The sequence below is a fragment of the Lolium perenne genome, chromosome 4 (genome assembly GCF_019359855.2).
Source record: "Lolium perenne isolate Kyuss_39 chromosome 4, Kyuss_2.0, whole genome shotgun sequence".
NCBI lineage: Eukaryota > Viridiplantae > Streptophyta > Magnoliopsida > Poales > Poaceae > Lolium > Lolium perenne.
This window is the reverse complement of record NC_067247.2, coordinates 6,357,092-6,381,568: the sequence shown is the minus strand read 5'-3', so window position 1 is coordinate 6,381,568 and position 24,477 is coordinate 6,357,092. Positions and strand designations below refer to the sequence as shown.

The 24,477-nt window shown below is 44.9% G+C and overlaps 1 long non-coding RNA gene and 1 pseudogene across 1 annotated transcript; one reads left to right on the top strand and one right to left on the bottom strand.

The window, feature by feature from the left end:
* Positions 1-305: 305 nt before the first annotated feature.
* LOC127348050 (chaperone protein ClpB1-like) lies at positions 306-2,812 on the bottom strand (annotated as a pseudogene).
* A 10,162-nt stretch (positions 2,813-12,974) lies between these two features.
* On the top strand, positions 12,975-14,102 carry LOC127349419 (uncharacterized). Its single transcript, XR_007880256.2, has 3 exons — positions 12,975-13,169; positions 13,264-13,850; positions 13,974-14,102. It is a non-coding gene; the product is annotated as an uncharacterized lncRNA (long non-coding RNA).
* The last annotated feature ends 10,375 nt before the right edge of the window (positions 14,103-24,477 follow it).

Here is a 24,477-nt window from a genome sequence, read left to right as displayed (position 1 = left end):
ACCAAGATTTAAGTCCCCATGCATGCAAATTTGGGTACTTGCTATTTACAAAAATCACCGTAGGGACTTCCCCTACAATATTTCATTATTAAAAAAATAGGAATGGATTGTTGGATCCCAACAATAGAGCTAGAAGTAGGAGTAGAATTGTTTTACTTGGGAAAGTCACAGACACCTCGTTTCCATCACGCCTATTCACACAAGAAATTAAGGTGGAAATAATCACCCAAACGAGCAAGTATACTGTGATAACTGGACCATTAACTCTGGCCATATCAAGTCAGTCAGTGGCTGTCTCCAGCTAATTAAGGTCTATAGAAAATTAGAATCAACTAGTATTCACAGCAACACCGAAGTCAAACGAGAATACATTCTGAAAAGCTTCGAAACTTGTGACAACCGTACCATGGGGCTCTCCACTGCTGAATCATCCCCATCGTACTGGCAGATGGTACCTCATCTGGTGGATCTACCACCTCTTTCTTCACCACGTCATACTTCAGCCTCTTCTTGTCATCACTTGCGTCAATGGAGATCGTCGAGCCTTTTGTAGCTTCTTTCTTTATCAGCATTTCGGAGATAACTGTCATAACATTGTTCTGCACCCATCTTCTTATAGGTCTCGCACCATACATCTGCGAAGGATACACAGTTTCAAAAAAAAAAACACAGGCATAGTTAGAGCGCATGAACAATTTTGAGAAGATAGATCCTGATACTCTGATCACGTGATATTCTAAAAAATAACATATACATACCGGGTTATATGATTCTGACAAAATGATTTCCAATGCAGAATCACTTGCAGACAAAGTTATGCCCTTTTTTGCTACTCTGTCAATTGCGGTCTTCATTTGGATTTTCACGACCTCCATTAGTTGGTCATGCGAAAGTGGATCAAATGTAACAATATGGCTTAGTCTGTTGAGAAGCTCAGGTTTGAAATAGTTGTTCACCTACAAACAAAGAACCATAGTGAGTAATATAAATCCTTTTGAGGATCAGTGTAATCTTGGTAGCGAACAAACCTTCTCCATGAGAAGATCCCGTGCATCTTTCATTGTACTTTCACCGCGAATTCCTGCTATCAAGTGCTCTGCTCCTATATTCGAGGTCATAATAATGACGGTATTCTTGAAATCGACTTTTTGACCTTTGCCGTCAGTGAGCACACCGTCATCAAGGATTTGAAGTAATACATTTAGTACCGATGGATCGGCCTTCTCTACCTCATCAAAAAGGATGACACTGTACGGACGGCTCCGAACTTGATTAGTCAATTGTCCCCCATCTTGGTAATCACGATAACTGCAAAATTTTATACAAGAAACCATCATATAAGTAACCTAAATATTAAATTAATAGCGATAACATGATAAGGAAAAGTTAAAAAGGACACAAGGTATAAAATTAAACCTTGGCGGAGCTCCAATGAGACGCAACACAGTACCAGAATGGACATATTCAGACATGTCAAACCGAAGCAACATCTTCTCGTCGTCAAAGAGCTGTTCCGCGAGAGCCTTTGCAAGCTCTGTCTTTCCAACACCAGTCGAACCCAAGAAAAGAAAAGAGCCAATTGGTTGACCAGGCGGATCAAGACCAGTCCTGGAACGTAACACTGCTCGCACACGACTGAATTGACAGCTTCATTTTGGCCAACAACTCGTTCATGCAACTTATCTGCAAGGTGGATTAGCTTTTCCGTCTCATCAAGATCCAGTGCAGCCATAGGAATTCCAGTCCACCGGCTCACAACCTTTAGAAAAAATCATTGAAACAAACTATCAAAATTAAGCACTTCATAATATACATGAAATAATCTATAATTAGGATGGAATGTCTACCTGTGCGACATGATCTGGGGTAACAAATGTTTGCCCTACTTTTGTGGTTGTGCAAGCCTCGTCGATCAAATCAATGGCCTTATCAGGAAATTGTCGGCCAGTAACATAGCGGCCAGCAAGCTCGGCAGCGGCGACGATTGCAGCATCTTGAATTTCCATGCCATGGTGATCCTGGAAACCCTTCTTTAGGCCCCTGAGTATGCCAATGGTGGCCTGCTCGTTGGGCTCATCGACACGCACCTTGTGGAACCTCCGCTCGAGCGCGGGATCCTTCTCGACGTGCTTGCGGTACTCGTCTACCGTGGTGGCGCCGACGCAGCGGATGCGGCCACGGGCCAACGCCGGCTTCAGCATGTTGGCGGCGTCATGGCGACCCTGCCAATCACCGGCGCCAATAAGCATGTGCATCTCGTCGATGAACAGGATCACATTGCCATCAGCAGCCTCCGCCTGCTCTATTACGCTCTTCATGCGCTCCTCGAACATGCCACGCCAGACCGTCCCGGAGACCATGCCGGCGACGTCGAGCTCCACGAGGCGGGCTCCGAGCAGCGGCGCAGGGACCGTGCCCGCGGCTATGCGCTGCGCGAGGCCCTCGGCTATTGCCGTTTTGCCAACTCCCGGGGCGCCGACGAGCGCGGCACAGTTCTTGGTCCGGCGGCAGAGGATGCGGACGACGCGGTCGATCTCATCGTCCCGGCCGACCACCGGGTCAGCGTCGCCGGCCGTGGCTGTCATATCCCGGCCGAACGTTTGCAGGCTCGTCTTGCGACGCTGGCGGCGCCGGTAACCCTGCCACGCGGCGTTGCACAGGGCCACCCCGACCAGTGGCGCCGTCCCAATCGCTGCCCCCACGAGAACTTCTTTGATTTCCTTGCTCGCGCTGTGCCATAGCGTCGATATGCTGGGGCTTCTAGGTTGGGGAGATACCGTCCACCTTGACGACATCGTCGCCGCGCGGTGAAACTGATCGATCGATATAGCGTTATGTATGTTTTTTTGGCTCAAATAATACAATCTGGACTCTGTATAAGGAACGTCTTCAGTTTCTTTTGCTGCAAGCAATGATCCAGACGATCCGCAAATATCTTCTTTTCCTAATTAACTTGGACTAAATATTTTTTTTCTGAAAATAAGAGAACACGAGCATACATTAACAGTTTTTCTAGCCTTCCGGTTTAATTTGGCAATCCAAACAAACTAGGTAACTATGTGGCGATCCTCCCTCACCCGATCTCATCCCCTTTTCTCCCATCTCCGACGCCCTGCTGGATGCCGCGCCGGCGGACAGAGAGTCGTCGCGGCCGCCGCTCCGGGCAGCGCAAATCCACGTGCATACGCCTCGGACGCCGCTGAGGTGGACGGTGCAAAACCATGGCCAAGGACCCCGCGGCATCTCTACGTGGTGCTGGACGAGATGAACACGGGCCACAGCATCTACAAGCTCAACATCGACGACCTCGACGGCGGTGACGAGGACGCCGTCGCCGGCATGTGCAACAAGACCGGCCGAGCGCCGCACTTGGCTGCACCCCCGCCGTGCCGCCTCCCCGATCCGGTACTCCGCCTCGGCTACTCCTCCGTCGGGTCGTGCGCGCACTTTGAAGCCCTCGGCAGCAACATCATCGTCACGGGGCGAACACGTCACAACCGTGGCGGAGCTACCTTCGTCTACGACACCAGGACGGCACGGCTGGACGTTGAACAGCCTCCGCCGGAAGACTTCATATACTGGTACTATCATGCCGCCGCCGCCGGGAACAAGCTCTACACGTTCAGCTCCGGCATCCAACCACCGCACTACCTCTGCGAGCAACGGGCGCTACGTGAGTATAGCGGATACGACAGCGGCGAGGAACGGATGAGATACGGGATGAGAGGACAGATTAATGAGTGGGCTTGGGGAAAGAGCCCATCACCGCTTCCCGGCAGCAGATACAACGACGGCAGCCACGTCCGGTCATACGCGCTGCACCCGGACGGCCGCACCATCTTCGTCTCCTGCGGCTTCGCCGGCGGCAACCGCAAGCAATTTACCTACTCCCTGGATACGGAGAACGGCGAGTCGACGCACCACGGCCATTGGGTCCTGCCGTTCGATGGCCGGGCATACTACGATACCCATCTCAACGCGTGGGTTGGGATTCGAGAGTCTGACGGCACTGACGGCGGGAAAGAGACAAGTCCCTACCTCTACTCCTGCGACATCCCCAACAACTTCTCCAATGGGAAGCAGCCATTCTCCGTGCCAGAGTGGAGGATGTGTAAGGACGAGCTCACCTTCGTCGAGGACGTCGCAAGCCAGGCGCTCGTCCACACCGGGCGTGGCAGGTTCTGCCTCGTCGAGACGACGTCCTTGCCACTCGACGAGGGAGCGGCAGAGGATAACCAGTGCACCTGCTCGACCGGGGAAGACGTAGACCAATACCTGCTTCATGTGACCATGTTTTGCGCTAAGCATGATAAGAATGGCGACCTCGTGGTCTCGCAGTGCCGACGTGGCCGCTCCTACATCGCGTCCAATTATGCCTCTGAGTCGCTTAGAGCATTCTGGCTATGATGATGCGAATTGAACCAATTTCTGCCATGTGAGCTCTTCTTTCTTTATATTGTAGTGCCGGCCCTCATTTATAATTTTATGAATTTCTCCTTTCCAATAAGTCATCTTGAACTCAAATCGTATCGTGAATTTGATTGTCAAAAAATCAATATGTTGAACTTTTTTATTTAATGAAAATTAAGGAGTTGCATAGTTTGAATAGCTTAGTGCATGTATGGCAAATATATATTCCTCTAGTGATTTAAACCAAATGTATTGTTCTTTTTATTTAGTTTATGCAAAGAAACCAAATGGTACGATAATATTTTTCTGGTCCCGGTCTCTGCATTTTGATTTTTGTCAGATTTTAACCCAGGCATAAGATCACTCAAATTGTGTGTGGTTTTTCATTCGTAGAGTTTGCTTGTTTTTCTTTACTTGTCCAAATTGACCATAAATTTCAATTGTCTTTGAATGATGACTATGCATAGCCAGTTTTTCCACTACAGTTTAGAAATTTCATTGTACCGTTTAAATTGTCTTTGGAAACCATAATATACAAGGGGCAACCCGTCCGTTTCCAGTAGAAGTCGGTCATGTCTCATGAATTGTGTACCTTTTGTAATAGAAGTATATACCATATCAAGGCACTAGAAGGAGATAAACACTTCCAAGTTGCCTCCCCTGATTAATTGTGAGTTAAATTCGGTGGAGTTCTAAAACTCGGCTGTTTTCTAGGATACTGAAGGAGCTCAGGTTGCTGCACAATTGGATGCCGAATTCAGTCTTCTCCAAAGGTTAATATCCATGGAATCAAGTGGGACATGAGCTGGCTAGAATACGTAGCAGGCAGTACGTCAAAGTGCGCAAGTGCTCTCTGCATTTGGATATTGGCTAGATTTTGATCAAGTGCTAAGATCATTTTAAATAATGTGTCTTTTCATTAGTAAAGTTGACTGAACTTGTTTTATTCAATTTTCTAGACTGATCTTATTTTGAATTGCCATTGAATGTGGACTAGAGTTTATGTGTCGCCACTTGTCAGTATTTCACTATAATGTAGAAATTTTTCCGCACCAGCTAAATAATTACATGTTTGTATTGAAAACTTCACAAGGCGCACTACCGATCTGCTTAAAGTAAAAGTCTGAGTGCCATGAATTTTCTGAAGTGTATCTTTGCATACTACGCGTGCTAGAACCCGAAGAATTTTCAGGTTTTGCAAGACGATATGTATAAAAAGGTTTAAGATATGTAAGATATACACCGAAAGCCGCAGTAGTTGTTTCACTAAAACACTGAAATTAAACCGCTTGATTACAAGCACCGAATTCAGAGAATACTATGATGGGAGCCACCGGTCCAAATGGTCGGTGTGAAAAAGGTTTAAAATATACACATCAAAAAGAATCCAGAGAATAAGTTCACCCAACTATATGAAACATACTTGTAATATTGGTGGTGGCTGTATTCAGTCAGAATCATAATCCGCTGTACCAGTTCTTGTGCAACACCACGAAAATAAAATGAAGGAGTACTGAAAAAATTAAAATCCTAGGGAGGATGGTCGACTAAACATCATTACTACATCCAGAATGCAGTAATCAAACCCCCAGAGTAATTGGGCACAAGGTAGGAGCGGCCAGGCTGGTACGGCGTGACCTCAAGCTCTCCATTCGTTGCACGCTTAGCACAAAACATGGTCACACGTGCCTCTCCTCCCTGGCTGACCTCAACGAGGCAGAACTTGCCGCACCCAGTGTGGACAAGTGTGCGGCTTGTGGCCGTTGTGGGTGCATTGACGAATGTGAGCTCCTCTTTACATATCTTCCACGCTGGCTCGGGGAGCGTGGTAGCATTTCGACCACATTGGCTCCCGGGGTGTGCAAGGGCCGTCGGAACGTCGCAGGCACACAGATATGAATATCCTTTAATGCTTCCTCCTTCTTTGCCATCGGCCACTCGAATCCCGACCCACGTGCCTAGGTCACTGTCGTAGTACCCCCTGCCGTCGAAAGGTAGGAGCCATTTGCCACGGTCCGCCGACTCTCCGGTCTTTGTGTCGAGAGAGAAGGTGAAGGAGGACGAGGCAAAGATGGTGTGCCCGTCTGGGTGGACTGCGTGTGACTCTATGGGGTTGTCGTCGTCAGTGGCGTGGATCGGAAGCGGTGAGGGTCCATGCTCCCAGGTCCATTTGTTGAGGTAGTAGGAGTTATCCTTCTCATACAGGTAGAACGGCTTATTTCCAACAGACTCTAACACGCAGATCCTGTCGCCGACGGTCGCTGCGGTGTTGTAGCCATCCTTGATCCACACCTCGTCATATAGCTGTGGCAGGTCCGGCAGGGTTCTCCCGGCGTCTAGCGTCCCTGTCTTGGTGTCGTAGAGCATTGTCATGAAGAGACTATTGTTAGGATTCGGAAAGATGACGCAGGAATAACCGTAGATGGCGATCTTGCTTCCGAGGGCTTCGAACTGCGGGGTTGAACCGACCAACGAATAGCTTAAGTGGAGGGGCACCTCTAGGGAGCCGCCGCGGGGCCTCGTCGTTGGTGACCACGTCCATGACAGGAAGCTTGTAGATGCTGAACCTGTTCATCGCCTCTTCCTCTAGCACCATGTACAGATGTCTCGCCGCCGCCGCCGCCCCATCAGCTAACCCATTGCACGGTGCTACAGGTGTCGACGACCTGGCGTAGGCACGGGATGGAAGGATGGCACCGCCCGGAGCTGCGGCTGTCCGACGGAGATGGTACAGAAGGGACTGGGATCTGGCGACGATGGATCGCAACATTGCAAGGTTTTTTCAACTCAGATCGTGACCTAGCTAGATGTGTATCCGGCCGCGAGGATGCAGAGACCGTCGCCTAGGCCGTTTTAGCGTACAGCGTAGCGACTGCGACTCTCGATTCTAGAACCAGGGAAACTGCCCGAGCGTTAATGGGCCTGGCCGCACGAAATTAACATAATTTGTTTTTTTGTTTGTGCTAACATAAGAAATTAACGATTCTCCCTCAAATTTTTTTTTAATGATTCAATCACGGGATGGATATTTTGTTACCTACTAAGTCGCACTAGCAAAAAATATAGAAACTAACTATCAAAGGTTTAGGATTCACGACCGATACACGATGTGGCGATCGTTTCTGTCCCGATCTCAGCCCCTTCTGTCCAATCTCCGGCGGCGCCCTACAAGATCCGGCGGATGCAGCTATGGGGACACGGCCGTCGCTGCCGCTCTTGGCAGTGCAGATCCATGGATCCATCGTCGTGCTTATACCTCGGCAACCCCTTCAGAACAAGAGGTCGACGGTGAGAAATCATGGCCTAGGCCACGGCGGCATCTGTACGTGGTGCTGGACGAGATGAACACGGGACACAGTGTATACAGGCTCAACGTCGACGACCTTGATGGCGGTGATGAGGACGCGGTCACCGGCATTGACGCGGCACGGGTGCCGCACCAGACGAAGCCCCTGCCACGTCGTCTTCCCGAGCCAGTCCTTCGCCTAGGCTATTAATCAGTCGGTACATTTGCTCAGTTCAAAGCCCTCGGCAGCAAGATTGTGGCAACTGGCGTTTCAAGCGGCAATGGCACGATCACCTTCGTCTATGACACGAAGACGGCGAGGCTCGACGTCGGGCAGAGTCCGCCTAAAGGTCTCAACCTCTTGTGCTACCACGCCGCTGAGGCCGGGAACAAGCTATACGCGTTCGGCGCCAACAGCCAAACGTTACACTACCTTTGCGAGCAATGGGTGCTACCTGAGGACGATGGGTATGACAGCGGCAATGAGATGGGGGAGTTCGCCATGAGAGGACAGATCAAGGAGTGGGCCTGGAAGAAGAGCCGGTCGTCGCTGCGGTGCGCACTCAACCTCAGTTCCCACACCAGCTTCTTCGTACAGTCGTATGCAGTGCATCCGGACGGCAAAACCTTATTTGTCTCGTGCTTCTCCAGCAACTACATTGAGCCCCATCGTCACTTCACCTTCTCCGTAGACACCAAGGATGTCAAGTATACGCGTCGTGGTGAGTGGAGGCTGCCGTTCAACGACCGAGGCTACTATGACCACGATCTGGATGCGTGGGTTGGTATCCGGATGGCCGATGGCACCGATGGCGGGAGCGAGGGACATTCCTACCTGTGCTCCTGCGATGCCCCGAAACTTGAGGGGGGCCGGGCCCTGCCGGCACCGGCATGGAAAATGTGTAAGGAACAGCTCACTTTCCTGGATACACCAGCCGCACATTGTTGCGCTCTGGTTCACACTGGCCGTGGGCGGTTCTGCCTCGTTGAGGTCTTGGCGGCGCCGATCGCCAAGGGAGAGGAGGCTAGACGTCGCACCAGGGATGGCCTTGAGTTTCTACTCCATGTGACCATGTTCCGCGCTAAGCATGGAAAGAATGGTGAGCTTCTAGTCGCGCCATGCCGACCTGGCCGCTCCTTCCTCATGCCCAACTATGCAACCGGTACGCCTACTGCATTCTGGATGTGACGATTTCTACTGGCAAGTTTTATATTACTGTAGTAATATGGAAGAACTAGGTTATGCCGAATATGTGTTGTCGAATTTGACCATAAGTCAACAATAATCCGTCCAATGTTCAAATTATGTGTTGACCATAACAAGGTTGCTGTGTCATTATACTTTTCATTTTTTAGATAAAGGAGCATAGCTCCATCCTCTGCATCAATATCAGTTCATCAAGATTCACTCATTACATTCACGGAGAAGCTAAGGTCGATACATGAATCAACCATAGGAAAATGTTGACACGCAGAAAATCTATGCATTTGCTATTCTATTAATATACCGCCACCTAGTAGCCTGGAAAAAAAGTCCTGAGCAACCAATATACTTTCATTGGCATCGTGTAAACCATGTGAGATCCTTTGGAAATTCAAAGAAACTTTGCTGGTTTATTTTTTTACTTTTATTTTTAAAATAGGGATCAGCCCGTGTTTCTGCATTGAATAGATGCATACGATCTTTATTTCTTTAGTTTTTAATGAAATCGACGGAAAATTTGGGACCATCAATTTTTTGAAATGTATCTTGCATACTACCCAATCAAAACAAAAGATGCATATGCCAGAAGAAGAAGGTCCTGGAATGGCAAGACAAAGCAATCATATATGTTTGATCGATGATGCCTGGCAGATAGGAAGCAACCATGTCGTACTGAATGTTGATCAAGACAAAGCAATTATATATGTTCAATTTAGACATTTTGCGAAATCGTACAGAATAACTACTATACTAATCCTCAACAGCCTTGATTTTTCTCAAAATTTTGACTTCTTTTTCAGATTAACACAGAGTTGACACGTGTGTTCATTGGTGGTTAATTCCTGCAGTGTTTTGTGTGTGTGCAACTTCGGTGCTGTTTTGCAATTTTTATTCACATTTTGGTGCGTTAGATATGTGACTATAGAACTCCTGTGATGTTTTGCCTTTTCACAAGGTGGCCACATTCTCTAGATTACCTCCTTCCTCTCTCCGTCATTTTTACCAGATCTCATCTACCTTCGCTGGCCTCTCGCTGCTGGAGCTCTTTCCTGGCCGCTCCTCCTTTCGATGGTGTCTTCTTTCTGTTTTTATGGTTTCTTTTTTGATAATTTGATTCCTATGATGTCTTCTCTTTTCGGCTATTTTCTTGTGATTGTTTTCTTGTTTCGATCCGGTTTTCTTTTCCCTCTCTAGCTTTCTCTGTCCCACCCTCTTCTAATCCCCTCTCTTTTCCCTCACCTATGCCGAAGATGATGGCCGCCGGGAGCCACCATCGGGAAATAACATCATCCACTGGCTCTGCTCTCCCCGGACCGTGCTTCCCGGCCCTGCCGTTTCCACGCGCGCAATTCGGATGCTGCAGATCTTGTGCGTGCCGGCGCTGGAGCTGCGTGGTCGCCGCCGATGCTACCGCGACCTGCCGGAGCCTGGCCATGAGCAGCCACCACGATGCCGGAGGCAGCCAAAGCGACACGCAGCAAGCTGCTTCTCCCATGTGTCTCATTCTCCTTTGTATGCCGATTAAAAAAAGAGAAGCAGCCTGCAGCGGGGCACCGGCTCGACCGTGGCAGGACGGACCTTGAGGAGGCTCTTCCCTAATGGTGCATCTGCTTCAATCGACTCGAGTGCAGAAACCCGCTTGGGCCGGCTCGAGTCCGACAGCCCGTAGATGGATGAGGCGGACGCCACAGACCTGGAGGTTGCAGGTGTTCCTTGCCTTCGTCTGTCCGCAAGGGAGCCACTCCTTGATGTACTGCAGTTCGCTGACGAATCTACAGATCCACAAGAGAAATGATCAGGTCATTTTTTTTTTCTTGCGTTGAACTTCTTGCTTGATGTATATGAGCACGATTTTTTCTCTAATTGTGAGGGTGTAGATTCTGAAGTAGGTGTTGGAGGAGGCGCAAGGCGTAGTCGCTCCGCGTCGCCCCCGCGGCGACAGGGGCGACCCCTCCTCCTCCCGACACTTTGAGTCCTTCCAGATTTAACCCTTGTACCAGTGTTGAAGGCTCATAATTGTATTTTGTGATGTTGTTGCTACACGACGATCTGATTCCAGTGAATGAACTTGCTGATACCCCAGACATTCATATCTTAACCTACTAGCTAACCATTTGTGCAAATATTATGTCCCAAGCAACTATGTAACTATTATATCCCATGTCTATGTGTTGTGCCTCATTTGATAGACCACTAGCTGCTAAATCTAGACTTTAACATGGATGGTTAAAACATCAGCTATGATCTTATTTGTCTTGGCAAACAGCTAGAAAGGGTAAGTGGCTTCAGCCTTTTCACAACTCGGGTGAATTTGTCTTGGCAATTTTTTATTAGAAAGATCGAATTGAATAGATCTTCTTCCGTGGTTACAATTACTATAGTATATTTGCTTATATTGTTTTCAGAATTATCCATATGCTACCTAGGTTGGGTTCAGTCTTCTACAAAGGATCAATAAAACTACGTTCTTTCTGTAATTGTTGCTAGGGATCATATCATGTCAATGCTAATAGGATGCCCTGAAACCGATTCATCATTTTTTTCCTGTAATCATTATTGATGATTGGATGGTTAATAAAAATTAAGTAGTAATGGAGGCTATGATGCTGGCCCATGGTTCTCGTGTATTAACCCTTGCTATCGCAGGGTTGTTGTTTCCCATGTCGTCGTCGTCCGGTCCAGCTGAATCTCGGAGTGGCCACGCGAATCACAAGGAGAGGAGGGGGACGGCCTAGCCACGACCACTAGTCCAATCTCGAGATCCAGCGAGGCGATGTTGATGCGCAGCAGAAGGTACTTTCTTTTTCCCCTGCTCTGCTCTGCTATAGTTTTTTTTAGTTGCCCATGCTCGATCCGGTTGTTAATCTTTTGTGCTATACGGTAAGCATGATTCTTCGTACATGATTTGTACCAGGTAGTAACACGGAAGCTTGCAAAGTACGGAAGATGATAGCCATTGCGGACGGTTCGGACGGGACTGATTGATGAGTTGCAGTACCTGACCACACCTGACCGACCGATGTGAGATAGTTTCGGCGAACCAACGATGCAGCGAGTGAGTGCAAAAAGTATTTTTTCTCTTGTATGATTTTCCTCCTTGTGTTGCTCTAGGCTAGGATCCATCAAGCTACTAACTTAGTAGTAGCATGTACAATGCTGAGTGAGGCATGTATCCAGGATAGGATCCTGGAGCGAGGCATGCATGAATGAAAGCAACTCGATTTCTGTTTTCCGTCAAAACGAATTCCTTGCAAATTTTCAACTTTTTTTTATTTACCACTTGCGCTCAAGTTATACACCACCTGTCTGGCCTAAACTGTGCTCCGAAACAGTCAACTTAGTGTTAAGGGAGTTATTTGATACTGTAAAGTCATAAGCAGATTACAGTGTCCATGCGGCTGTTGAGGCCAAGCTTGGTTATGAACTATTATGCATTACAGATTTTGCCCAGCACAACACCTTAGTACTCTACAGACTGATGCTTATCTAGCTTGTATTCAGAAAACGAATGGCTATGTGGTTCCTTGTAGTGAATGTGTAACATGTGTGTCATATCTAGCGTACATGTTTACTGACACTTTGTGAGTACTTCCAGATTTAATCCTTGCACCTTACTATAGCACATGTGTCGAAGGCTCATAATTGGATTTGTGATGTTGTTGCTACACGACGATCTAATTCCAGTGAACGAACTTGCTGATACCCCAGACATTCATATCCTAACCTACTAGCTGACCATTTGTGCAAATATTTTCCTAACGATGTCTGCGTATTGTGCCTCATTTGATGGACCACTAACTGCTAAATTCGGACTTAACATGGATGGTTAAAACATCAGCTGCGATCTTATTTGTCTTGGCAAACAGCTAGAAAGGGGAAGTGGCTAGAGCCTTTTCACAACTCACGCGACTTTAGCCATGCATACTATGCATTTTTTATTAGACAGGATCGAATTGCATAGATCTTCTTCTGTTGTTACAAACTTACAATACAATTACTATATTATATTTGTTTATATTGTTTTGATAATTATCCATATGCTAGCTAGTTGCCTCCTGCATATTATATCTGATGTGTCTTGTATCCTGTATTTTTTCATATGATGTATATATACAAGTGAAATTCTGATGTGTTCTAACTTAGTATAGCTTGGATTTATGCTTTCGATTATTCAGGCATCAAGCGCCGATGCTCCTGGCAGTCCCCTTTCAGCGGCAGGCCCCAATCCATGGAGGGCTTCACCGTCGACCCAACCTCGACTCCTCACCGGTCAGTCCCTCTTCCTCACTCATTCTTTATTTCTTAGTCTTCAATCAGCTTTTCTCACACCGTGGAGATCCCCTTGTGCTCTGATTTGTAGCAGGTCCAGGATGATGGCCAGGTAAGTCTGATCTCCAGCTCCAGGGGGATGCCCCATACCTTGTTGTGTTGTGCTCCTCACGGTAAAAGCCATCATCAACACTTAAATGAAGAGATACTGAAGAAATGTCCACTCGTGAGTATGTTGGGTTTAGTCTTGTGTAAAGAATTAATAAAACTAATTTCTCTATCTAATTATTGCTATCATATCATGCCAATGCTAATAGTTTCTTTGTCACAAAGCACGAACAGATGCCCTGAAACTGATTCATCATTTTTCTATTATAATTATTGATGAATAGATGGTCAATAAAATTAAGTAGTAATGGAAGCTATGATCCTGGCCCATACTTATCGTGTTAATCAAGTTATCTTGCTACATAGGCAATTCCATGTAGTTCTGTTAACCAAATGCCACATCAACTCATGTGGTTAATCCTTCCTATCACAAGGTATTTGCTGCCGATGTTGTTGTTCGGACCAGCTTTAGCTGGTAGTGGATGACTCACAATGTGAGGAAGGGGACGGTCCGGCCACGACCAGTAGACCAATCTCGAGCTCCAGCGTGACGTTGACGATGCCCAGCAAAAGGTACTTTTGTTCCCCTCTACTCTGCTATAGCTGTGTTAGTTTCCCTTGATTGATCGATCCAGTTGTTAATCTTCTGTGCTCTATGGTAAGCATGATTCTTAATATATGATTTGTACCGGGTAGGAACGCGCAAGCTTGCAAAGCACGGAAGATGATGGCCATTGCATATGGTCAGGACAGGATTTTGCATATGTTGCTGCTGATCGATGCGGTGCAATACGTTACCACACCTGACCGACCTTAACGAGATAGTTTCGGAACCAACGATGCAGCGATTAAGCGCAAAGTATCTTTTTTTTTTCTCTCTTGATTTTCCTCGTGTGCTGCTCCAGGCTAGGATATGTACAACACTGAGTGAGGCATGCATCTTGGATAGGATTTAAGAGCGAGGCATGCATGAATGAAAGCAACTCGATTCTGTTTTCCTTCGAAACGAATGCCTTGAAAATTCAACTTTTTTTGATTCACCACTTGCACTCAAGTTGAAGACCACCCCCTCTGCACTGAAATAGTCAATTTAGTGTTAAAGAGAGTTATTTGAAAGGGTATAATCATCGGTGGATTACAGTATCTATGTGGCCGTTGAGGCCAATCTTGGTTATGACAGCGATTATCAAATAGGAATTTTGGCCAGCAGAGCACCTCGGTACTTAGTGTAATCTCCAGCCTGATGCTTATCTAACTTATATTCAGAAAACAGATGGCTCTGTGCTTCCTTGTACTAAATGTGTAATAGGTGTGTCATATCCAGTTTACAAGTTAACTGGCACTTCAAGTCCTTCCAGTTTTGATCCCTGCACCTTATTATCGCACATGTGTGGAAGGCTCGTAGTGTGAGTTGTGATCTTCCTGCTGCACTGCGATCTAATTCTGGTTAAAAAACTTGTTGGTAACCCAAGAAATTCATATCCTAACCTACTTGGTGACAATTTATACAAATGTTATGTCCCAATCTACTCTGTAACTATTATATCCAATGTCTATGTGTTTTGGCTCATATGGTGGACTAGTAGCTGCTATATCTGGACTTCAACATGGATGGTTACGGTGCCATGTGTGCATACGGAAGAATAGCAGCCGCGATTTTAGTTGTCTTGGCAAACAGCTAGAAAGGGGAAGTAGTTGCAGCCTTTTCACAAGTCACACAAGCTTAGCCATGGATGCTATGCATGTTTTTTTATTAGACAAGAACTGAATAGAGCTTCTTCTGATTTAGTGCAGTATATTAGTTGACATTGTTTTGAGAATTACCCATATGATACATGTCGTGTTGTCTTCTGTGTAGTTTTATATATGTGTTCTAACTCAATTTATCTCAGATTTATGCTTCTGATTATTCAGGCATCCCACTGAAAATTCATGCTTTATTGGCGTTTTTTATCTTGAAAGCTGAGATGAAAGATCTGGTGGAGGAGAGGACCTCCCTCATGGCAAGTTGCCTCATACATGTTATACCCAATTGTCCTGTTTCCAGTCTAGTTTAATACCCTGTATATATATACAAGTGGAATTCTGATGTGTTCTAACTTAATATAGCTTGGATTTATGCTTTTGATCATTCTTGCGTCTCACTGATCTTTTGGCTTTAGTCACCCATGATGGAGTGTGACTACAACTAGTGGGAGGGGCTCGTCGTGGCGCAGAGATGATGTCGGGGAGCCACGAGAAACAAGCTGGTCGTCACCTGCCCTGTCTGCTGGTTTTGGTAGTCTAGCAAGAGATGCTGCCTACCGGTGAGTTCTCTCTTCTCCCTCTTCGTGTATGTTTGCTAAATTTCGGTTCCTTTTTCCTGTTGAATGTGTATGCAGTTGAGAAAATCGTATGCATCATGTTTGGCGTGTGATACTTGTGTTTGAAATAAGAAGTGTTTTATGTTCCTCTGACTACAGTGGGTCTAGCGTGGAAACCCCATTGTGTGTGCCATGTTTTATGAAATACTTTCAAGTTTTATGTGTGAATCAACAACACGCCTATACTGGCTAAAAATGTATGAATGGTGTTCTTATATGTATTATGACCAAGTAACAACTTTGTTTTGCTATTCATCATTTTTGCATTTTTGTGGAGTATGGATGGATTTGGGGGTAACCGAGTCACATTGTAAAGACCTGGAAGCTATGTACACGTAGTTGCTTGGACCATCTGAGAAACAGTAATTATTCGTGTGCATAAACCCCTTCACCGTGTGGTCATTTTTCAAAGCAAACTATTGAACATAATGCATGATGTATTTTTGAAATAAAATATAAAAATATTTAGGTATTTTTGCCTCTGTAATCATACTATATATTGCAGTTTTGCTAATGTAATCATGTACTACTCCCTTGTGCAAAATTATGTCTGTTCATTTTTCAATAGTTGCAGCTGGTGAAAATACTTGTATTTAGCAGGGTTGCTTTAGAAATAATTTGTTAATCCTATTTTAGTAATGGTATGACACTTCATGTGTATAATTTACCATTCTCGTGCCCTGCAGAAAAGGAGAAGGATATCAAGGTCGGTGTCCCCAAGCTCCTGCTAGTGCTCACCTGCTCGGGCTACTGTTGCTGATGTCTCCCTCGACCGCGTCCTTGAATTGTTGCTGCCGGCACGGCTTCCCCCTTTGTTAGCCGGTTCATATCCATGTGGACATAAGCTCTTCTATGCGAAGAAATTGATGTATCAGAAGATATTGTTGTTGATGCCTTTAAGAATGTACAGATTTCCATTGAGAAAATATGTACCTTACCTTTACTTGGAAAGAGTCATCAAAATGGCATTACTGCCTTTGAGTACTCTACTTGGACTGATCTTGGGAAGACTTCATCTTTGTCCCTTGTGATTCTAGGTATAATGCTTTCCATAGTTACTTTTTTACATGTTTCCATACTTCTTATAGCTTTGAACCAACAATCTTATATCTATCAGAGTTCCACAATAGTCATATTTGTTTTTGTTGATTTTTGTTACTACCTGTAATTCTTGTTTACTTTATTTACTTTTCAGCCAAAAATTATGAATATCCATCTATTATAGTTTTCTTAATACATGATTCACAATTTTTAAGCACTGGAAGGGAAAAGATCCTTTTTTTATCCATCACGCTGAGCGATGATTTCATAAGAAATGCTTCTGTCCCTGAATGTTAAAACTGTGATTGTAATAAATTATTTATGTGTAACTTGCAGTTTTCAGTGCCGACGAACGGATGCTAAGATGTTGTTCCTTCAATCAGTGCTAAAACAGGTCTATACGTTGAAGGATCAGTTTCACCTGCAACTTGTGATGTTGACAACAAGATTCTAAGAATAGGAAAGTACCAAGTTTGCATCGCTGAAGAAATGTGATATAGTAGCAAAGGATCATTCGTTGCAGGTACCTTATATGATGATATAGGGAATGAAGTTAAAGCTTCAAAGGTATTACTTTTTGCAAACACTTATTTGTGTGTTCTCTCTAGAGTCTTAAGTTCATGGGTATATGCTACAATTGTGTTTTTGGCCTGATTTCTCCGCTTTCTCATTTTTTTTGCTGGAGAAACAAACCGCTTTTGCATTATTTCTTTTAAAAAAGCCATGGCATGTGAGGTCAAGGTGAAACACCCATTTATTTTAATTTTCGTTTCTAGCAAAGACTTGTAATTGCATATTATCATAATATGCTTAGTCAGAAATGGTTCCACTTGTAGTCATTCAAATTTTAATAATGCACTGCTGTATTCATTATGAAATGGTGTTTCTTTGCGGCTGGTAATGGTATGCATGAGTTACATATAACTAAATTGGCACCCAATGCCACTATATGAGTGCTAAAGTGGATTGGTGTACCTACCACTAATGCTCATGATATTGTTTTTCTTAATGATCACTCCCACATTCATGTGCTTGTGAAGTGTTAAATCAGGTGTTTAAGTTTGAAGCCACATTTCTTTCTTTCTAAATTAACCTATTACAACAGTTCTTGCTACAAGCTTGACTAAGCCAATACTATGGTACTAACTCAACTAGCATTCCAATGTAGTGCCATGGGTTCGGTATCACTGTCCAACCAAAGGACGGTGATTTTATTGAAGCTAGATCTGAATCAAGCTAGACATGGGTTGTAATTTCCGAGGTGGTGGTAAGCCTGCAGGAATGGGGGTGGTAAGCTTGGAGCTGGAGGTGCTCCCGATTTTGGTGGTAAGGATGATATCCCGAATGTAAGTGCTTGACCAGTGCTTATCTGCCTTTGTTGTGTACCTTGTATGAGCTATTGATAGTGGAGGAACCTCCTTTATGAAACTAAATGGCATCATTCTTTGTTGAGCAGAACCCCAACCCGATGGCAACATTCAGTGATCTAGAGGTCTTGTCGGCTCTTCAGTATGGTACGATTTTTCACTCAAATTGCAAGCCCTTGTTTCTTTATGATGCAATTCTCTTGTTTGAGCTCACCATTTTGCTAGAGAATGTTGTCGTAATAAAAACATCACAAGAAGGCGTTAGGAGATGGATATGATGGTTTGTTATTGCTGGTGTGGATGACGAATCGGATGGATACGAGGACGGCACTAGATGCTGCGGTAGCGGCAACTTCATGCTCATCTAGAAGTGAAGAAGTGAAGCAGCCGTGGAAGGTTGGGTGCAGCCTTGAGCCACGTGACCAGCTAGATTTTCTCTGTGAAAGTAGTAATCAGATCTAATTGTATTCTTAGGAACAGAGCAGTCCTGATTGTATGGCATGCACAGCTTGCTCATGTTGAGCCTGGCATTCTTCTACTTTTTGCTGATGTAAATAGAATTTGGCTATCAGTAAATACTGTATGGTGTGACTTGCTATGTTAATGGAAGCAGTATTTGAACCTTTATGCCTGACTCTGATTTCCAATTGAACCTGCTGGAAGCAGTATTTGAACCTTTATGCCTGACTCTGATTTCCAATTGAACCTGCTCATTTGATATCTGAGATAAGACCCGCGTGGCTGCTAATTGATGTGAAACATATGCTCTCTCTCTCTTTCTTTGTACATCTACAGAACCAAAGAGGACAAATCATAATACTTTTTGTAAAAAGTATTGTTAGCGGGTAATAATGTCGTCATTAAGCTGGTCGTATAATGGTATAATTGAGGAGAGAGGCTCCTCGAGTCCACAACTTGTTTTAGTTTTCTTCGGAAACCAACTTAACCAAGGGAGTTAAGATTTAACACCTTGGAAGACTCTACCGTAGGTCCTCCACCACAGCGTGCACACAATCTCTTCACTCGAGGGAGATTAGTTTTCCTCTGTAACACCCGCCCACTAGGGTTTGTGCTGGGGGAGCGTTGGATTCGTGGTTATGGGTAAATCAATCAAGGGAGTTAAGATTTAACACCTCGGAAGACTGGCTGGAAACGCAAGCCCGAGAAGCTAGGGGCTAATATCTAGATGCATGCATGCATGCACAGGTAGGTTGTAGGAGGAGTTATCCGGGAGACATTTGGACTGCCCAGGCTTGGTGGTTTAATGGCTGTGATTCCATCCCAGTCTTGTATCCAACGTTCATTCAAGGAGCGATCCGCGTGAGAGGTATTCTGGCCAATCAACCTAATTCCTGGTGATAATTATCCTTCCCGCCTAAAAGAAAAAGGTTGAACTCGAGAGAGTTCTCTTCCCTCCAATCTTCTTCTATAAATACAAGGCGATGGTGAGACCGCGGGCGGCATCGCGTGCGTGACTTGTGACTTTGGGCTTTGGCGAGGAGAGAAGAGGAGAGGACTTGCCATGCCGACGGCCACAGCCGGCAGGTAACTCCCAACTGCATACTTTTTTTTCTTCTCTTCACTTGGAGCTCATTCCTAGGAGATACCAACTAATCTGTGTTTGTTCTTAATAGTAGTAGTGTGCGACCGAGCTCCCTTAGTTGAAGGTGGCCTTCGTTTTTTTAACCACAGACCGATCGTTGATGGAGTAGGCGTTTGTTTCTTGTGGATATCCTTTTTTCTTGGATCTGATTTTGAGCGTTTGTTTTTGTGCAAATAAGGCAAAAGGGATCGTATAGGCGGGCGTGACAGTTTGGGTGCAGGGAGGGGAATTGGTTGCGTGATTCAGGCGAGACCAAGCGCGCGCGCAAGTCTCCATCTCCGGGCCGGATCGATGGACCCCACGTTCCACGCGCTCGCTCCAGACGGAACCCTGGTGGTCGATGTCAGCAAGCAGAGGGCCTTCTACGGGGCGTGGTTAAGTTGTTTTTATTTTTATTTTGAGATGACAGCGCTGGCCACTGACGGCGGGAAAGAGACAAGTCCCTACCTCTACTCCTGCGACATCCCCAAGAACTTCGCCAATGGGCCAGAGTGGAAGATGTGTAAGGACGAGCTCACCTTCGTCGAGGACGTCGCAAGCCAGGCGCTCGTCCACACCGGGCGTGGCAGGTTCTGCCTCGTCGAGACGACGTCCTTGCCACTCGACGAGGGAGCCAAGGATAACCAGTGCACCTGCTCGACCGGGGAAGACGTAGACCAATACCTGCTTCATGTCACCATGTTTTGCGCTAAGCATGATAAGAATGGCGACCTCGTGGTCTCGCAGTGCCGACGTGGCCGCTCCTACCTCGCGTCCAATTATGCCTCTGAATCGCTTAGAGCATTCTGGCTATGATGCGAATTGAACCCATTTCCGCCATGTGAGTTATTCTTTATATTTTAGTGTGCCGGCCATCAATTATAATTTTATGAATTTCTCCTTTCCAATAAGTCACCTTCCACTCAAATGGTATCCTGAATTTGATTGTCAAAAAATCAATATGTTGAACTTTTTTATTTAATGAAAATTAAGTAGTTGCATAGTTTAGCTCAATGCATGTCTGGCATATAAAAAAAAGTATATTCCTCTGGTGATTTAAACCAAATGCATCGTTATTTTTATTTAGGTTATGCAAAGAAACCAAATGGTTACGATAATATTTTTTCTGGTCCCGGTCTCTACATTTTGATTTTTGACAGATTTTAACCCAGGCCTAAGATCACTCAAATTATGGGTGTTTTTTCTTGTCCAAATTGACCATAAATTTCAATTTTCTTTGAATGATGACTAGAGTTCATGCATAGCCATTTTTTCATTACAGTTTAGAAATTTCTTGGTACCGTTTAAATTGTCTTTGAAAACCATATATATACAAGGGGCACTACCCATCTGTTTCCAGTCAAGGTTTTTTTCTCGGCAGGCAAAAAATATCGGTGACCACCGGTATTCCGGTATTTCGGAAATACCGGCCAAATACCGGCCGAGATTTGTCAAACGAACTCACTATTTTGTTCAAAATTTATATAAAAAAATAAAATTTGGCCAAATTACTTAAATACCGGAGAATTTCGTTCGGTATTTCTTTTTCTCGGTGGTAACCGGTAAAACCGGTTTTCTCCGAAATCTCGGAAATTCCGGCCGAGAAAAAAAAACCTGTTTCCAGTACAAGTCGATCATGTCTCATGAATTTTTTTTGGGTGTATCTTTTGTCTTAGGAGTATATACCATATCAAGGCACAAGAAGGAGATAAAAACTTTCAATTTGCCTCCCCTGATTAATTGTGAGTTAAATTCGGTGGAGTTCTAAAACTCGGCTGTTTTCCAGGATACTGAAGGAGCTCAGGTTTGCTGCTCAATTTGATGCCGAATTCAGTCTTCTCCAAAGGTTAATCTTCCATAGTTCCATGGAATCAAGTGGGACAAGTGTTGGCTAGAATACGTAGCAGGCAGTATGTCAAAGTGCGCAAGTGCTCTCTGCATTTGGATATTGACCAGATTTTGATAAGTGCTAAGATCATTGAAATAATGTGTCTTTTCATTAGTAAAGTTGACTGGACTTGTTTTATTCAATTTTCTAGACTGATCTTATTTTGAATTGCCATTGAATGTGGACTAGAGTTCATGTGTCGCCACTTGTTAGTATTTCACTCTAATGTAGAAATTTGTCCGCACCAGCTAAATAATTACGTGTTTGTATTGAAAACTTCACAAGGCGCACTACCGATCTGCTTAAAGTAAAAGTCTCAGTGCCATGAATTTTCTGAAGTGTATCTTTGCATACTACGCGTGCTAGAACCAGAAGAATTTTCAGGTTTTGCAAGACGATATGTATAAAAAGGTTTAAGATATGTAAGATATACACCGAAAGCCGCGGTACTCGTTTCACTAAAACACTGAAATTAAACCGCTTGATTACAAGCACCGAATTCAGAGAATACTATCATATGGGAGCCACCGGTCCTAATCGTCGGTGTGAAAAAGGTTTAAAATATACACATCAAGAAAAATCCAGAGAAGAAGTTCAGCCAACTATATAAAACATACTGGTAACTAAAGGGTGGCTGACCGTATTCAGCCAGAAACATAATACGTTGTACCAGTTCTTGTGTAACACCAAGAAAATAAAATGAAGGAATACTATAAAAATTAAAATCCAACGGAAAATTATGTTATGGAAGAAGGAAAAATTTGAAGACCTCGAAGAATTGTTAGTATCTTTTAGACTTTATTTTGTAATCGTTGGAGTCAGCTCGTGTATCTCTACCACGTACTATTTGGTACTATGAATATATGTGGTATTGATTGTCCAAAAAAAATCCAATGGAAGATGGTCGACTAAATATCATTATTACATCCAGAATGCAGTAAGCAAACCCCCAGAGTAACTGGGCACAAGGTAGGAGCGGCTAGGCTGGTACGGCGTGACCTCAAGCTCGCCATTCGTTGCACGCTTAGCACAAAACATGGTCACACGCGCCTCTCCTCCCTGGCTGGCCTCAACGAGGCAGAACTTGCCGCACCCAGTGTGGACAAGCGTGCGGCTCGTGGCCGTTGTGGGTGCATTGACGAATGTGAGTTCCTCTTTACACATCTTCCACACTGGCTCGGGGAGCGTGGTAGCATTTCGACCACATTGGCTCCCGGGGTGTGCAAGGGCCGTCGGAACATCGCAGGCACACAGATATGAATATCCTTTAATGCTCCCTCCTTCTTTGCCATCGGCCACTCGAATCCCGACCCAGGTGCCTATGTCACTGTCGTAGTACCCCCTGCCGTGGAAAGGTAGGAGCCATTTGCCACGGTCCGCCGACTCTCCGGTCTTTCACCGGTAGAAAAAGAGTCTTTGGTCGCGGTTCGCAACTGCCATTAGTCGCGGTTGCGCAACCGCGACCAATTAAGCGCGACTAAAGGCCCCTCCTTTAGTCGCGGTTTCTTACGAACCGCGACTAAAGGCACATCCACGTGGCCGCCAGCAGTCCGTCGGGGCGGAGGACCTTTAATCGCGGTTCTCCTGGCCAACCGCGACTAAAGGCCGCCGCAGGTTTAGGGTTTTAACCCCCCCCCCCCCCCCCCCAACCTGTTTTCTTTTTAATTTGTATTGTTTTATTTCTTTTGTGTTTTATTTTAATTTTGAAGGAGTTTCACATATTCTACGGTACTACATACATGCATATGAATGTACATTTTCAAACAAATTTGAAATTAGAACCAAAAAGAATTCAAGAGAAATATACAATATATATTCAATATCATCGGATGACCATATACAATTTTGAACAAGTTTCCGTACATAATTTAATGCATATGAAGTTCTACGTCCTCTACATAGTGTTCTCCTTTAGGATCGACGACTTCCCTCCTGAACCATCCAGCTAGTTCCTCTTGAAGTGGTCGGAAGCGAGCTTCTGGACTAAACATCTTCCGGAGGTTATTCCTCTTGACATTGTTATCACACGGAACCCGCTCAGAGGTGTATCTTCGGATCATCTCACAAACATAGTATCCACATAGATTGGTCCCCTTTGGCTGAATATCCCCAGTCCCAGCCACTTACCTTTTAAATTGTAGCTCTTTTTTGAATTCACCGACCTTTTCATGTACGAACCGTCTCCAAACCCTACGAGGCAAAGAAAATTAAATGAACAAGAGAGTTATTAGTTACTTGATATTAGGAAATGAACGAAATAGGCCGATCGATATAGAGCGCAAATGAATGAAAATAATTACTTCTGCATCATTTTTCTAATGTTGGCCCAAAGCTTTGAATCCATATTCAGAGAGTCATGGACGAGAACTGTGGAGTCGTGAAATTGAATTACTAGCAGAATCCAGTGGAACCTGCGGACACGATACATGCACAGTCATGCATAACTCATCGATTAGCCACATACCATGCATGGAGTAAACAAAAGAGAATGTGCTCAAGACAGAAACACTCACCCAAAATGGTAAGGAAATAGAATATCACTTTTGAGTTCATGTTTTCTAAAAAACCGCCACAGGTCTTCCTCCACGTCGGCGGGGTGATGTTCTAACACATATCCATTAACGATGTGTGGGTCAATGAACCCAACATCATGGATGTTCTTTACTCTGCATTCCTTAATCTTCATTCTGCATAATAGCGTACACAACAATATAGTTAGGACATATATATAGTGCAGGCAATGAACGAGATGGGGTAGAAATAAATCACTTACAGAACGTAGCAACTGATGATAGATTTGTCGAGCTCGCGCATATTGAAAAGCTGGAACAATTCACTCATATGAATTGTTACATAGTAATGTTTGAAGTGATGCTCATGTCTAACTTCCGCATAAATATATTCTTTGGCGTTTTTATTTTTTATGTAACCCTTGTACCAATTTAGCAGACTTTTCATT